The 16,002-nt window shown below is 38.5% G+C and overlaps 1 protein-coding gene and 1 long non-coding RNA gene across 9 annotated transcripts in view; one reads left to right on the plus strand and one right to left on the minus strand.

Annotated features, from left to right (window-relative positions):
- CNOT4 (CCR4-NOT transcription complex subunit 4) overlaps nt 1–13,631 on the minus strand; it is a 146,332-nt gene extending 132,701 nt beyond the window's left edge. For 2 of the 8 annotated variants that reach the window (XM_049641902.1, XM_049641899.1), the window contains exon 1: nt 13,396–13,631. The gene's annotated coding sequence lies outside the window, so the exon portion shown is untranslated. Of the gene's footprint in view, nt 1–12,570; nt 13,368–13,395 lie in introns of those variants that run through there. The other 6 variants (XM_049641905.1, XM_049641904.1, XM_049641907.1 and 3 more) reach the window with 4 other exon arrangements.
- A 23-nt stretch (nt 13,632–13,654) lies between these two features.
- On the plus strand, nt 13,655–14,960 carry LOC125930171 (uncharacterized). Its single transcript, XR_007460097.1, has 2 exons — nt 13,655–14,591; nt 14,857–14,960. It is a non-coding gene; the product is annotated as an uncharacterized LOC125930171 (long non-coding RNA).
- The last annotated feature ends 1,042 nt before the right edge of the window (nt 14,961–16,002 follow it).

A 16,002-nucleotide genomic window follows, 5' to 3' on the forward strand; every position in this document is an offset into this window, starting at 1 on the left:
AAAATTATGAAGAATTAAAAGAGGCATAGTGCCAGCAAGAATAACAGTGAGCTAGGAGCTTTAATAGTCAAGAAAAGAGAAGACATAACCCAAGGTGCAGTAGGTGACAGCAAACAAGGGTTTATGGACAATATAACCTGTTAACAGACAAGCTTCAGGAAGAGAAGGAGAATATAAGACATCTGCCCTATTTTCAGTCTCGGTGGAACCAGGCTTTCTCTTCAACTCCTATTCAATGGAGGAAGTCAGAATGGGAAATAGTTTTAAATCTTAGCACATGGGATTCCTCACTGACCTCTGAAGATGGCATACAAGAAAAAAAAAAACTTAATAGCCAACAAGTAAGAGGGCTGCAGGGGAAGCAGTGTTTCCAGAAAAGTAGAGGAAATGTTCAGGAAAAAAACAAAGATACAAGAAATTTTGCTGATGATGGAGAGGAATGAAAAGAGAGGAAATGTTAAGAACCTTGTGGGGATTAAAGTGTGAGACTGGTGGTGACTGACATAATAAGGGATAAAGAATATAAGATCAGTCCTGATATACTTCAGGCAAGTAACAGTGTCAAGGCTGTGAATGCTGGAGGCAGGAATGACTGTAAGAAGCTCCCTGTCAAAAGAAGACAACAAGCAGTCTTGGGAAGCACGCTTAGTCTCAGTGCAAAGGGCTTCCCCTTCAACCCTAATGATAGCTTGCAAGAAAACTATAAGGTACTTGCAAGGTTGTAGAATTTCTGAAAACTAATAAAAGGTCAGAACCACACCTAGTATCTAATAAGCACTCAAAGATAAGTTTTTATTAGCTCATCAAATGTAAAATATAATTATTGTAGCAGAAAAGAGATTCATCTTACATTTTCCTTTCCTCAGCTAAATGGATTTCCCAAGTGACTGCCAGGTAAACAGTACCAAAATGGACCCAGAAAACTCATTTCAGAAAGGAGAGGAAATCTTTGAGGTCAACTTCTTTGTAGTGTTCACCTATCTCAGAAAACCCACCTCAATGGTAGAATAATTTATTAATTCAACAAGCATATATTGAGCACCTGTTATGCACCAACTACTATTCCCAGAACCTGGGATATGTCAGGGAACAAACACCCCTACTCCAGTAGATGGAGATCAGCAATAAACAGTATATATAAAGAATAAATGGATTATATAATATGTATGAAAAGAAGTATTGAAAAAAAATAAAACAATGCAAAAATTAAGAGAGAGGGGCCTGTGTTCTAACTGTAAATAAACAGTCAGGGCAGGCCTGACTGAAAAGGAGATCATTTGAGCAAAGGTCTTAAGGAGTTGAGGTAGCTATGTGGATATTTGGAAAAGTAGTCTCCAGGCAGAGCAAACGGCCAGAGCAAAGGTTCTAAGGCCTTTACATTTAGTTCTTGCTACTACTTGGTGGTAATTCATTTATTTCTTTTTCTCTTTGAGCCTCTAATCCTACCCTCTTCCTCACTTTAGCAGTGGATGATAATAATAGCTAATATTTATCAGGTATCAAGCATTGTTCTAGGTGTTTTAAAAAGATTAAATAACTTAATCCTTATCACAGATCTATGAAATACATGTTACCATTGCCTCCATGTTACTGGGAGAGTTACAGAGTTAGCAAGTGGCAGTCTTGAAGAAGCACATGTATCTTTTCTCCTATGAAACTTAAGAACATTCAGCACAAGCTGCCTCAAGTTTTTTCTCTCTAATAAATAGAATCTCTCAGACTACACATTCAATAACTATGAAAGTGTTATTGCAATGTCTTCCTGCCATTTTTTCAGTCATTTTCTACACTGAATGGTCTTGACTTCTGCACTTACATCTTCCTTAACCTCCCCCCCCCCCCACCATCTGATTTACATTCCTAGGCTTGTGAAATTGCTTTAACATGGTTCATGACCATCACACCACAAGCCAAAGGGCTTTCTCTATACTCATTCTCCTTGCATGTTGTACTGGACTATGTCACTTCCTTTCCGTCTGAGAATAGAAGTGGTACCATATAAGATCTTCCTATTTTTCATCTTTGTGACTTCCCTCTCCTGGAAAATTTCTTTGTTTTCCAAAACTTAAGCTTTTCCGTCTTCCTTTTACCTCTCCAATTATTCCTCTAATAACACTTTTTTCATTTTGACCTCTTAAAGGCAGAGGTCCCAAAAGTTTAATTTGGGTCCTTTGTGCTTCCCTCTCTGTTATCTCACAGTCTCCCATAAGATTTATCCACCCAGTAAGTAGGTAAGTATTTATGGAGCGCTTACTATCTGTAAGGTGCTATCTAAGCCACTTACGGTAGATCAGTGAACAGGACAAAAATAAAAAACAAAAAAAAACCCTCTGTCCACACAAAATCACATAATTCTATGCTACCAAGGACACTCAAAACCATCTTCCCTTAAATACTATTTTAAACACATCACTCTCCTTACTCAAAAAAAAAAAAAAAAAAAAAGAATCTTGCCATGATTGCAATGATTGCCCTCTTAACAACCGTATCTAAATTTCTCTGCCTCAGTTCAAAACACTCCATAATTATTTTCTATCATACCTATCCAGTTTCATTTTCTATTACTCCCTGATTCAAAAGAATTCCAGGCAGGCCAGTCCTTTGATTATCCACTCAAACACATTACTTGTGTTTCCAGCTGGTCAAATGACTACTGAAAACATACATCTAGTGCCTAAACATTAACTGTATTGAATAAAAAAATAAGTCTTCAAAAATGAAGGTTTTCTGATTCTTTCAAATGTATAATAACATATTGTAATAGCAAACACTTATACAAGGTTCACTATGTGCCAAACATTATTCCAAGAGCTTTACATATGTGCCCTCATTTACTCCACACAACAGTCTTAGCATCTCTATCTTACAAATGCAGAAGTTGAGGCCCAGTCAGGGTAAAGTAACCCACCATAGGTCTGACAAATAGTGAATGGTACAGCCAAGATTTACACTTAGGCATTCTGGCTCCATACTATACCGCATACTCCTGGTAGGAGCAAAAAACAAAAATAAGGAGAATTCAAAGAGTTTGCACAGAAAAACATAGGCTATTAAAAACTATGTTCAACTTGGGGCATCTGGGTGGGTCAGTTGGTTAAGCGTCCAACTCTTGGTTTCGGCTCAGGTCGTAATCTCACAATTCGTGGGTTCAAGCCCTACACTGGGCTCTGTGCGGACAGCACGAAGCCTGCTTGGGATTCTCTCTCTCCCTCTGTATCTGCCCATCCCCTGCTCATGCTCTCTCTCTCTCTTTCTCAAAATAAATAAACTTTAAAAAACAAACAAAAACTATGTTCAACAGTGAAAAATCATTTAAGTTAGTCCTTTGCTCCAAATACTGAAGAAAATATTTTCTTTAATATGATGCCAAGTTTTAAAAATTATAGAACTTTGGGGTGCCTGGTTAGCTCAGTCGGTTGAGCGTCTGACTTCAGCTCAGATCATGATCTCACGGTCTGTGAGTTCAAGCCCCACGTCAGGCTCTGTGTTGACAGCTCAGAGCCTGGAGCCTGCTTCAGATTCTGTGTCTCCCTCTCTCTCTGCCCCTCCCCGGCTCATGCTCTGTCTCTCTCTCTCTCTCTCTCTCTCTCTCTCTCTCTGTCTCTCTCTGTCAAAAATAAATAAACATTAAATTTTTTTTTAATAAAAATTTAAAACAATAAAAATTATAGAATTTAGTAGTACATAACAAAAAATACAATCTGTAAACACAAACACATCATATATTATTCAGGGTTCACCAAAGCTGCTGAAAATATTGTTAAGCAAGACAAAAGAATATATGGTGACACATGACTAACAAATGTTCTTTTGTTAGCATGCTTGTATTAAAGTCTTTTACTGTCATACTTGCTTTCATCAGGATCAAAATACATTTGAATACAATGCAGGGAAGGTAGCTACCTTAAAAAGAAATTACTAGCTTCACTTTTTGGAAGCAAAACTCACATCTAGGACTGTGTCCAGTATGAGAGAAAGATTTTAGAAGTAAGGAATCTCAAAGAAGTACCACCAAGCATCAACTTCTAAAAGTACTCTTCAACCTATCGCTAACTCCGTGGCTACCAAATGATCTTTTAAAAGGTTCCTAAGGACTCACTTGGTAAATTCATGAAGCTATTTTATAACCGATTACATAAAATTAAAAATGAAAGAGGATTTTCCATAAAACAATCTTAGAACAATATATCACTAACATAGAAGCAAATGAGGAGTATCATACCTATCCTTTTCTTCTCTTTCCTGTTTCCCCTTTCCTTCCGGCAAAGAAAAGACAAATTTGTCAGGTTTTGAGCTGCAGAGGTTAAAATGCACAACACTGGACAAGGACACTAGTTTGATTTGGAAAAGACAAAAGTTTATAGTCTTCCCAATTCAAACTGACAATCTAACTTAGAAAAAAAACCCTGACGTATATAGCCAAAGGCAGCAAAGGAGCCAGGGCCATCAATGCTTTAGTCAAGAATGCACAATAGCCATTATTCAAATTTGAAGTTTTCTCACTTATTTTCTGCCTCCCCTCCCTCTTCCTGGGTTTAAAATGCACCTACCTCCTGGCCACCCAAGGCAACCCCAAAGCCACTAGCACAAAATCAGTTCCACCCCAAGAATTACATGAATAAAGAAAAGCAAACTATTATTAATAATTTGGGATTTAAGTTATTAAAATCTGAGAGAGATTTTTTAGAGCAGGGAACCATTTTCTCCCCCCAACCACTGCCTGTGACCTTTATAAATGGCTCCACGCTCCAAGGGACTAAATTAAAATTTCCTGGGAAAAGACTGGATTGGCAGCTAGCTACCACTGAAGATATTCTCAAATACTAAGATTCTCCTGTACTGTATATTTGAGTTTTACTTCCCTCCCACATATACTGGTGGCAATGAGAAAGATATATAATCCTTCTCAAGATTCTCCTGCATAAAGGAATCTCAACTCAGTCTTAAATCCAAAGTTAACATATTAAGGCCCGTTAACCCACCCAAGAAGGCAACAGCTTTCTATTCTAGTGACCATTTTAGATAGCACACATGATCAGCTAAATAAAGAAGTAAAAAATGTCAAAAATAGCTCTGCCACATTACCAGGATTAAGGAGGTCTTAGGATATAGGGAATGTTGAGGAAAAACAGACATTTCCCAATAATGTACTATATACTGCATCATCATCTGTATCCTTATCAACATTTCCTAAGTACCTAAAAGGTCCATGGCATTATGGTAGGTCATGAATGTTATAATATCAGGACTGAAAATAACTGGTAAATAAAGAAAATTTAATTTTGAAGTCGTTGCAAGCACTGTAAGCTTGAGATGGTTTCCTACTCCATGAGAATTCTTGAGATCTACATGCTATATACTGTAGAGAAGGAATACATGTGATACTGAAGGAAGCAATAAGAGAATAAATGGCAATACAGTATTAGTCACCTACTATTTACAAAGCCAGAAGCAAGAAATCTATTCCCCGCCCCTGCTTTTAGATAAAATGTAAAATTTTCCTTCACAAATGTAAAATTTTCCAGAAATACAAAATAGATGAAGAAACTTGGTTTAATGAAGAGTCAACAAAACAAAGAAGAGAAGAACTTCAAGGGTCTCAGAACTTAAGAAAAATTCCAAATAAAACAAATATGGCTAGATCTATTTTTAATACGTTTGTAAAAAAAAAAAAGGATAATGAAAGAAAATCAAAGAACACATTTTCATTTAATAATGTCCCTACATTCTTCTTTAGCCTGCTGACCTAAACTTTCCTATCCTTAAGTAAGCGTGAAGCTGACAATATTTAGAGCTCTACTTTATTAGAATTTTCTGCCATTTCTTCTGTTCTAATCAGGTCATTATCAAACTCTAAATATATTCAATAATATATACTTAGCTGTACCATATGAACTGTTCAGATGTAAGTTTCCTAATAGTCCTTCTGAACTCATTCACACATATAAGAGGATGAGGCATAAATTTCTCTTTTACAAGTGTTCCATCTCTTATAATCATGTAATTAAGACTTTTATTTTCTAAACTCGTATTCCTCAATGAAAGAATATCTAAAAATTTTTTAAAACACTGGTAGATATTTTTTATAGAAATTTTTTGAGATTGTTATTTGAGTAATCATACATCACTTCCCTTCAGGCCTGGGTAATAAACTGCAGTTTACTATCAAAGATAAATAGACCACATTTCTTCAGTTCTCTATGCTCTAAAACCTTGGTGTCATATCTGAATGTAAGGGACTGAAGAGAAGATGGAATCAATGCTGCCAAATTCTGCAGAATTTCAACACTAACTTCTCAGTAGCCCCTTACCTCAGTGGCCTAGTCATTAATTTTTCAAACTCAACTGTCAACCCCAAAATATGTGGCAACCTACTCAAAAAGTATGTTTCTTTTAAAAAAAAAAAAAAAAGCCATGTTTAATATGTTATCTCCTGCCTCCTGACCATCTCTAATGGTCCCTTACTGTTTAGCAGAGGAAATTCAACCTGACGCTGAATAAACTTTTCATAACCTAGCTCTACCCTGGTATACTAACTTATCTGACACCATTTCCAGAAATTAAAACCCTGTTCCACTGAGGTCAGACTCCTTACAACTCTCCACATCATGCTGGTCACCACCAGCATTTGCTCATGTTTCCTAACCTTCCTGGAATGTTCTCCTTCTGGAGATGTTCCATCTATGCAGATAGTATATATTCTTTATTCAAGTCCCACTTTCTCTAGGAAGTCTCACTCCTAGAACTTGAGTCTGAAGGTATCCCTACACTGACATACTGGACTCAGACTACATACACCACACATCATTCAGACACTGCTTTGGATGGTGTTAATTAAATTACTGTGAAAATTTACCCAACGAGATAATAAACTCTTAAGAAGAGGTTGGACCATAGATCAAAAGGTGGATATGTAAGTACTCAAAGACTATTTGACAAGCCAATTAAATAATCTTGATAAAAAAATCAAGATATTTTATTATGTCAAAAGAGCTCTAGTACAAATGAAATAATGTGATGACTAGGATTTGCTTCAAAATCATCCAGGTCAAAGAGTAGGGGGATGAGAACTAAATAGGGGTATAGATGAAACTAGATTGGTTATGAGGTGATAACCTATGAAGCTGAGTGACAGCTACATAGAAGTTGGTGTCACCTTTTTTTTTTCTTAAGTAGGCTTCATGCCCAGTATGCAGCCCAAAGCGGGGCCTGAACTCACAACTCTGAAATTAAGACCCACGCTGAGATCAAGACTCGGATGCTCAACCTACTGAGCCATTCAGGAGCCCCAATTGGTGTCTACTTTTAAACTTGTTTAAAACTTTTTGACATTAACAAGTTTAAGTATTTTTTAAACGTTTACTTACTTTTGAGAGAGAGAGAAAATGTGTACATGTGTGTACAAGTGAGGGGGGGGGGGGACCACACAGATTCTGAAGCAGGTTCCAGGCTCCAAGCTGTCAGCACAGAGCTGGATGCGTGGCTAGAACCCACAAAATGAGAGACCATGACCTGAACAGAAGTCAGACGCTCAAATGACTGAGCCACCCAGCAACCCAGGGCTCAAGTATTAATATGATCTTTATTTCATTTTAAATGACAAAACCAAGATAAATTATAACATGTTCTTTACCCAACAAATACCTAGGTCCCCAGAGTAAGAAAACAAATCTCCGGGAAGATCTAATTTAACAGGGAACTTGTAGCACCCTAATTCTAAGGATTAATAAAATTAAGTTTTAAAGAAAAAAAAAAGTGATCAAAATGGGGGGGAGGAGGCTCTCTATCAAAAGAATAACTCATCTTATTACCAAAAGGAATTGTTTATACTTCAAATTTTTAGTCAATTACAGCATTCACAAAAAGGTCCATCCAAACTTCAGGAAATAAAAAACATCAGGAAAAAAATCAAGGATACAAAAAGTAGAAAAAAAGAAAAAAGTTGCTACAATGTTCAATAATACAAATCAGCCAATACTATTTCAAGAAATCCACAATCTGAAGACACCTATTGCCCTCAACAAGGAATGAATTAATAGGTTCTTAAATAATCAGAAAAATTAGCACTTCCTCTTTATTCCAAGGACTGAAAAAACATACTTAAGAAACTTCAGATATTTGGCTTAATGACAATGTATCTGTTTGTTGCTAAGGAATGCTCTACCCCTTTGATATTTCAGTCTATAGCTACTTTTCAAAAATCAATCAGCATTTTCCTACAACATCATTCATTAACTTCTTCCAAAAGCAGGAATGCAACACCAGCTAGGTTTAAATGTCGTCATTTTATTCTTCTAATTACACTGCTTTTTTTTTTTTTTTTTGCCTTGACTTTTTTTCCAGGATGGTTTTAGAAATAAACCAAAATGATTATTTTTGATTTTCCCTCTCCATACTTTGTCTCAACACTCAAGAGGTAAGACTTGGGTTACCATAACTAAAAAAACATACTACTTGTTTTTGAAAAGATATCGGAGGGGGCACCTGGGTGGCTCAGTCAGTTAAGCATCCGACTTCAGCTCAGGTCATGATCTCAGTTTGTGAGTTACAGCCCCACGTCGGGCTCTGTGCTGACAGCTCAGAGCCTGGAGCCTGCTTCGGATTCTGTGTCTCCCTCTCTCTGTCCCTCCCCCTCTCTTTCAAAAATAAATAAACGTTAAAAAAAAATTTTTTTTTTTAACGTTTATTCATTTTTTTGAGAGACAGACTGAGAGTATGAGCAGGGGTGGGGCAGAGAGAGAAGGAGACACAGAGTCCGAAGCAGGCTCCAGGCTCTGAGCTGTCAGCACAGAGCCCGATACGGGGCTCGAATTCACGAACTGTGAGGTCATGACCTGAGCTGAAGTCGGTCGCTTAATTGACTGAGCCACCCAGGTGCCCCCAAAATAAATAAACATGAAAAAAAAGAGAGAGACTCTTATGAAAAAAAAAAAAAAAAAAAGATATCAGAGAAGCACATAGACAAATGGTGAGGTTTATCCTAATAGTGATATATCATCTCCTCATCACCCAATGCAATTAAAGTTTAAAACAGGACAACACTCTTGTATAAACAGAGTTTTGTAAGAATGAAACCTTCCTCACACATAAAGTTCTTAGGAGAAAAATAAACCCATCCTCAAGCTGCCTTGTACTTGTACTATCTTGAAAATTAACTTTTTCTAGCAAGTAAAAGTAATCATCATCTTTTTGGTAGCATGTAAATTCTCCCTTCTAGTAAAAGAAAACTCTGTTACAGTAGGCTAATCTAAGGGGCCAAAATAGTGTTGACATTTTCTCTTCCATAAACTAATTTCCGATTAAAAACTAAAAGAATTACACCATGAAAAAGAAATGTGACAAAACCCACTGGATTATACTACTACACTTGGAAAAGTTAACATTCACCACACAATCTTTTCTTTTCTCTTTTTTAAAAAATTTTTTTAACGTTTATTTATTTTTGAGACAGAGAGAGACAGAGCATGAACGGGGGAGGGTCAGAGAGAGAGAGAGGGAGACACAGAATCGGAAACAGGCTCCAGGCTCTGAGCTGTCAGCACAGAGCCTGACGTGGGGCTCGAACTCACGGACCACGAGATCATAACCTGAGCCGAAGTCGGATGCTTAACCGACCAAGCCACCCAGGCGCCCCCACACAATCTTTTCTTTTCTAATAAAGAAGACCACATAGTAACAAGATTAAAAACAATTTTGAAAAAAAGTTCTTTCAGAAAACCACTGTGTCATTAAAAAGTCCCACTTATCTTCTTTCCTTGCATCACTACATAATTGAGTAAATTATTCCATCTTTAAAATTTGCATAATCTCAGAATTGGAGAAAATGTTTATTACTATCATTAAGTTATCAGGGATATTGACACATTTTATATAAGAATGGGCATTTGTAGATTTTGCTAGTATTTCTGAAGTAACAAAATTTTTTTAAGATAATATTTTTTAAATCTCAGAGTGTGTTAAGTTTTATCCAATACATGCTATTCCAGTGGGATCAAAACCATTTACAAGTTCCATTTAGATTAACAAATCCTTTGAGAAAAGTATGTAGTACATTCTAGTTATACTATTTCTAGAACACTAAAAATCTCTATAACCTATTTCCCTACTGTTTTTCTTTGGAACCAATTGAGCTAAATGTATCTTCCTTCACTAAAAGTCAAGACAATACTACACTTAATGTCAGAAAGCTAACTGACAGAGGCTGAAATTTTCCCAAATTAAAACTTTCTGTTTCACTTGAATGGTCTATAAAAATAATAACATGAGTTGAAATAGATTCAATTGAGTTATTACTGGCAGGTACAAAGCACACACACATGCACGCACACAAATGAAGAGTGTAGCTTCTTAACCTTAAAACCAGGAGTAGGGAAGGAAAGGGAAGCATTCTGAAATCATACTGTTGAAACTGAGAAAATACTTTCTTCATTCTCTTAAGCATTTAAAATCATTTTTAAAGTAAAATTCCCCTAATGCAAGGACTCTTTTTATACTCTCTTTCTCTTACAAAACAATGAAAGTTATTGCTAGTGAAATTGAAGGGCAGTACAAAAATTTTCCTGCATTTTGTCATTTGATTTTAACAGTCTCACCCTAATAAAATTAAAGATTTGCCTATGCAATCTTATGACAACAAATATTATGTAATAAGTCAACTTAAAGTAATTCATGTTCAAAAACCTTCCTAGAGAAATCTATTCGTCTGAAGGATTCAACTACTGAACCTGGCAGAAAGTATTCCAAACTATCAAACAAACAAACAAACAAACAAAATGCACGAAAGTATGAAGCTGCCATGTTTAAGTTACATCTAAAAATTTAAACCATACAAAAATATTCTGAAATTATAGCTCCTGATTTCCTTATCAAAATGTCAACAAAATTTAAATGCCTTCTTCAAATGTACTAAAGATCCCAAAGTAAATTCATTTTGACTTCCAAGGGCTGAAACTAAGAATTTAATGACTGCAGGAGAAAAGTGTGGAGTGAAGAAAATTACTTGAGAATATACTTAATGAGGTAAAACATCTCTACCAAAGATGTATTACCATCATTTATACTTTTCTGCCAAACAGTCCTCTCCTAGAACACACTGCTTACCAATCAGCCAAGTATGACTACCAAGGGTTTTCTAAACCTGTGTGTTAGAATTATTTGCAGGTACAAAGTGGAAGGCTTCTCCACCAGCGTATGACAAAGAAAAACGACATATTTTAGAGTTGAAGATCAATTGTATTGAACACGTTCCTACTAACAAACTAAATGTAAGTAATTTTTAAAGGAAAAACCTCAAGTTACAACTCAGGACAATCTTGCTACGTAAATTGCTTGAAATCCTCAGAGTAGGGATTTAGTTTCCCCAAATTGGGGCTTAAAGTGGCTAAAAGGAAAAAGGAAGTTTTGTAAACAGCTTTTCTAACCTTGATTTATATTTGATAAAGCAGAGCACTTACCACAATTGAGTAAACATAATGCTAAATGAAGATTCCTCAAGTATCACGGGTAAAATTTATAAAAATCACAGTAATAATGTGCAGAAGTGATGAAAAGGGTAACTGTATGTATTTGTATTTACACTTGAGGTATATCACTTTGCAAATAAGAGGGATACTGCTGCATGAAATTGCTACTATGACTTTTAACATTTTTACCTACGTCTTAAGAACACAGTGTCTTATTTATGTTAAACGTGAAATGTTGAAATATATGTATCTGATCTGGGAAATCCTGTTTTCTCTCCTGTTAATTCTTTTTTTCATAGTGGTGTGATTGTAGTCTCCTTCTTCCCCTTGTGCCATTAGTCAGGGCATTTCAATTTTGCTTTCGTCAAAAAATGGACATCATGAACCACTTCATGCTCCTAGTTTTCTGCTTTTTAATGTAGATAATAATGACAGTGAGTGCCAACAAATGCATGTAAGGGCATAGCTTTGTCATTTCTTTTCCCAGCCCCCTTCTTTTCTGGAAAAAATGATGGATTTAATTCTGAAAAAAAAAATTCACTTTCCTTTTGCATACATACCCAACAAGTTTTCAAGAGAAGACAATTTATTCGGATTACTGCCATTCTAGAAATGTTAGAAAGAGAGAACTTCTCAAATCCAAAAATACTAAGTCTGATATTAGCTGGAAAGGAAATTTCCACTGGAACCATAAATATGTCATCAATTAAGCTGAACCTCAATATAACTTGCTTAGTCAATAATCACTTTTCAATAGGGAAAGGATCTGTAACCCACACAGAACCGGCAGATAATCAAAATCTCTCTTATATTTTCGTGGGGAGTTCACAGAGTGATTTGGTTCTACGCCAGATTTATCTTATTTTGAAATGCCTAGGCTAATTTGTTGGTATAATCAGAGTTCACATTAAGTGTCCTGGGGAGAGGTAATTCAGTAGAATGCTTAGCAGCATGGAGAAACCGGTTAAAAATAGAAGGAGAAAAAAAGGTCCCACCAGAGCGAATAATCCACAAATAGATCGCCGAAAGCAAAAGGGAAACGTTCCTCTCCCGACCCGAGTAGCCTGAATAAATGATCTCCACTCGTAACGTTTTAACAGTATCCTACCTCACTTCATTCACTTCCCAACTTGACTTTTCAGGGGCCAACACGGGGCATCCCTTTTTTCTGCAAGTGTAGGTTGAAAGAATCTGTATAGAAAAGAGGGAAGGAACGAACAATTCCCAAGAAAGCTGTGAAACAGGTGGGTTAGATCGAGCAGCAGCATCATCTGGATACTTAAGGGCAGCTTTCAAATGACAGATGTGGTCAAAGGAAAGGCTGCAAATCGGAAGAAGCGCTGGTGTGGCAGAGAAGAGTAGGGGCTGATTGCAAGCACGAGAGGGGGGCAAAGGGTGTCTCCAGAGTGGTAGCAGTGGAGCAAAAACCAAACAGCAGGACGAGTGGGCAATGATGAGTAGTGGGACTGCTGAGCAGCAACAACTCGGGTCAGAGTGGAAGTGATGGCTTGGGTCTTGGGAGACGGGGGCTACCGGGACAAGGACGTCAGGGAGGGGAAAGAGGGCTGGGCAAACAAGGGAGCACCGGGACCCAAGATTTCTGCCCCTACAGAAACGCAGGGGAGAGAGCTGAAGACGAGAAGCCGCCTCGGCTCCCCCAATTGAGGAAATTTTCGAAGGAGTCGGTGCTCGCCGCCGCGCCGCCTTCTGCCCCGCTCCCTTTTCCTGGTGGTAACTGCTGTGGCGTAGAGGGGAGAGGGAGGAAGAGGAGGAGGAGGAGGAGGAGGAGGAAGACCAAGGAGGAGGAGGGTGAAGATGAGGCGGGGGGTGGGGAGAAAGGGGGGTGCGGCCTGCACAGTCCCAGCGAAGCCTCCGCTCTCTCGTAGCCGGTCAGCCCCGGGTTTCCCCTAAGCCCAGCCCCGCATAGACTCACCCGCCTGCCTTGCCTCGCTTTTCCCTTAGCCGACTCCACGCGCTGCCGCGTCCTCACAAGAGACCACTGAACGAGTGTCGGGGAAAAAACTCTTCAGAACCGGGCCTGATTGCTTCAGCGAGTCCGACCTTTACGGCTGAGAGACAGACTCTCAGCTTTCGGTGGGTTCCACAGCCAGACGGGCCACCATCTTACATTAGGGTAAGACTCCTCCGGCCTCCGGTGCGCAGGCGCACGCCGATCAGGCCGGGAGGGGCGGGGGAGGGGTGGGAGGAGAGCCGGGAGGCCGCTCCCGCAGCACCCTGGGAGTTATAGTCCGCGGAGGGTAACCGCCCAGCTGCAAGCCGGGAGTTGAAGTTCTCGCTCGGAGGGTGGACGGGATGGCCCGCCTCACGTGGCCGCTACACTGCTGCCTTTCTTCGTATTTTGCTTCGTTCTCTGTCCTCGTGTAAAGCTCCGCTGTCACTCAGTCGGCGGTCTTCGTTAGCGGCTCCGTTTCCTCGGTGTGTGCTCAGAACTGGGATACCAGAACTCGGGCGAGCTTAACCAATTTAGGGGGAGCCGGGAACGTCTCTTCTCTGCCCCGCCCACCATAGGTATTAAAGGAGGCGGGGTAGAGGCAGGTTGTCGGTAGGAGGAGCGCGGGATTTGATCTGGGGTGAGACCTTGACTCTGAATTGGCGTCTGTTTGCGAAAAGTGAGCGTTAACCCCTTTTCCCGTGTTTGCGCATTTTGGAGCCCTCACCCTTGATCCCATCCTCACCGTTAATCTCCAGTGAGGAAGTATCCTAAATTGTCCTGTACAGATATACCAGAGAACGATGGAGCCATGCACTTAGAGAAACGTGTTTCTAATGATATAAATTTGAGAACATTATGTGGACTTCGCTGCAGATCATTGTTAGTTCGGTGTACTACCTGTACGGCTCTGTGCATGAAGTTCACCAACCACCACATATCAGTACGTCCCAACGAATGTTCAGAATGTACTCGCAATCCCTACGAGCGCCGACGAATCCTCAATCACAAAAATCAAGTTCCTGATCCCACCCGCTGGTCTCCTAGAGCTCTGGTGAAAGTGGCGCTCGAAGCACTCAGTTTTGCTTATTGCGTGTATTCTTCGCCCATTCATACAATGAATGCTCAGTGGGCTCGTCCTGTGTGCCTGGCACTGTTCTAAATATGGGAAGACGACGGTGAGTAAACACGAAATTCCCTGTTTCTATTCTAAGAATGCCTGTATCTATTCTAGGTGTGTTGGGGCGAAGGAAAGGGGGGAGGAGACAATCCATTTTTTAAGTGTATGATTAAAATGCATAGTATATCACAACTGATGAAAAATAGAAAACAGAAGGAATAGGGGAAAAGGTTGCGATTTTAAATCTGTGAACCTAATCTCCTAGTGAGAATCCTTCATTTCATTCTTTTTGGTTTTTAATACATTGATTTTTTGTGTTTCAGTTTCTTCACTATCAAGGCTAGAGACAACAATTTATTTGGTGAAACCTTAAAGAACTTGATAAACTCACGATTAACCATAAATTTGAAATTATAAAATCATGAAACTACTGTGTAGCAAGGAAATTTGAGAAATCATTTGGACTCGCCTTTAGGTAACCATCTAAAAACATTGTGAGTAGGAGATGTGTTTTTTTAAATGTGTGTGTTTTTTTTCTTACTAATTTTATGCTGGAAGGTAAAGTAATGAAAAGAACAAAATAAAAAGAATCCTTTCCATTATTAAAGATTAGAGCCATTGCATTAAGACCTGAAAGGGATCTTAATCCTCATCTATAGAATCCAGTGTTTCACAACATTGTTTTAACCCAACACCTTTTTAAAATGACAAATATTTTCATAATATCTCCTTTATTAGCCTAAGATGAAATGCATAGATAATATAACCTGCATACACATGCATGATTTGGATTTAAATTGAATATAAAGTATAATATAAAAAATACAAAGAAAGTAATTTATAATACGATTTCTGTTTCAATGCATAAATGCTCAGACATAACTATTCTAAAAAATATAATCAAGCCGTAAATCAAGTGCTGGCATTTATAAGTAAAATCCCCATGAATGTGAAAGCTACAACTGACACAGGTGTGGTGTTTCCGCCACCTCTGGTGAATGATATTAATCTGTCTTCAATGTCTACTGTACCTGCAATCCTAAAACGTTTACTGTTACAATTATGTAAAAGTAGAAAACAGCTTTGCGTCCATATGTAAAATAGGTCAGGTTTTAGGTACAGATAGTTATACACAGGTTTAGTTTACCTACACTGGGTCATTCAAAAGCCATGAGGGACACAAAATAATTTTTCCAACATTTTGCAAGAAGTCTAAGTTACCTGGCCTCTCTGCTCTCTAAAGACCAGGAATACCTCCCAGAGTATCCAGCACTAGGGGGCAATACCACACCTGCTGAGGGTCATTCCTTGATCGAGGCTCACAGCAAAGAAGTGACATTTCCTGGGTCACTAACTAATTAGTGCCCTCTCATGCCAGTATTCTTTTCACTGCTCTAGGTTACCAAGTTTTCACATATGTGTGTGTGTGTGTGTGTGTGTGTGTATATACATACTGTATATATATGTGT

Source organism: Panthera uncia, chromosome A2 (genome assembly GCF_023721935.1).
Source record: "Panthera uncia isolate 11264 chromosome A2, Puncia_PCG_1.0, whole genome shotgun sequence".
NCBI lineage: Eukaryota > Metazoa > Chordata > Mammalia > Carnivora > Felidae > Panthera > Panthera uncia.